Here is a 1,779-nt window from a genome sequence, read left to right on the forward strand (position 1 = left end):
GTTGTGATCGTGAGGTGCTTAATCACATTTCTGACGGTTTAATTTCATCAATTCTTCAAGTTTTGAAGATATGATCTACATTCGGTATCATAACTGTCATACCGAATCTGCTTCAAAGATGTTAATTTTCATTCAGTGTTGTAGATTATGGTATGTTTGTGATTCTATCACATTCGATTTGATCATACGCAGCTAATTGGTGTGGTTTGAGAAAGGATTCTGTAGAATTTCTAAGTTTTCATACTTAGACTCGGTATTGTCAACTGCTACAGTTGACATTCGGTATCCTATACATTCGGTATCTTTGATATTTTGTGTGATACTAACTTGTTTCCTTGTGCAGCAAGGTTACAGAATCTAATTCAAAGGAATTAGATTGTGTATGAATTCAAATTCATACAGAATCTGACTACCGAGTCAGATACCAAATCAGGATCTCGGTATCACTTAATTCATTGGTTTTAAGTGTTCTAAGGCAACAAATCTTGTGGTTACCGAATCTATACTGAATCTGGGTGTGTTACTTGTATTTATGATCAGTTTCTGATACAGAATCTGGTTTACCGAATCTGCTACTATACATAATCTATACCGAATCTGCTACAGTACCGAACCAGATATCGAATCTGACATTTTTGTTAGATTGTTGTGATTTTTCATCCTAGATATGTGTAATACCGAATCTTTATCGAATCTACCTCAATTTCAAGATGTCTACTCAGGATACTTTGATCATTGGATCAGATTCCCATCCTCCAGTGTTGTTTGATGGCAAGTACACTCAGTGGCGTCACTGTATCACTCAGTACATAGACTACAAGGGTGAGAAAGCAAAGTACATATGGGCTTCTCTGAGAGATGGTCCAGTTGTAGATTATCATCCGGATACTGGTATGCCAATTCCAGTCTATGAACTTTCTGGTGATAGACGTGAGAGAGCTCAGGGTGACATGGAGGTAAAGAATATTGTTATGCAAGCTATAGATAGTATGAGTTGTTTGAAAATGTTGATAGCAACACCACAGCAAAAGATATATGGGATGAGATCAAACGACAGCAAGAAGGTTATGACATGTCAGATGTTACTAAATTGAATAAGGCTATGGGATTTTATGAGGATTTCAAGCAGGAACCCGATGAATCACTCAAGGATACCTACCTTCATTTCAATGGTGTTCTCAATGAGTTGAAAAGGTGCAAGATCATAAAAGTAAACGCTGAAGTCAACATGAAATTTCTCAAAAAGCTCAATGTTGATTGGCTTCTTTATGGAACCATTGTTCGATCTACCAAAGAGATTGACCAGTTGACTATTCATGAGCTTGTTGGAGTTTGTAACGACCCGTCAAAATCACTATTGATGCAGCACGTTAATCATTGATTCCACAGTGAGGTTTTGACCTCTATATGATATGTTTTGATAAAATATTGCATTCATTAAAATAAGTGACTTTCTAAACATAGAAAGTTATAAACATGTGGGCGAGTGCTTAAGTATAAGAAAATCCCCAAAATACATAAGTCTTTATTTTACATGTTGACATCACAGTCAATTTATTTATTACACAACGTAGTTTTGTTTCGAATGCAACATAATTTATACAAAGCATGAGAGACTCTATGCAGGCAACAAGCACATCAGAGCGGAAGCAGTCTAAGGACCTGAGAATAAAAACATGCTAAAAATGTCAACACGAATGTTGGCGAGTTATAGGTTTAATTGCTCGAGTCATAAATATATAAAGATGGACCACAAGATTTTATCAAAAGTTTATCAAT

This window comes from Rutidosis leptorrhynchoides, chromosome 3, assembly GCF_046630445.1.
Source record: "Rutidosis leptorrhynchoides isolate AG116_Rl617_1_P2 chromosome 3, CSIRO_AGI_Rlap_v1, whole genome shotgun sequence".
NCBI lineage: Eukaryota > Viridiplantae > Streptophyta > Magnoliopsida > Asterales > Asteraceae > Rutidosis > Rutidosis leptorrhynchoides.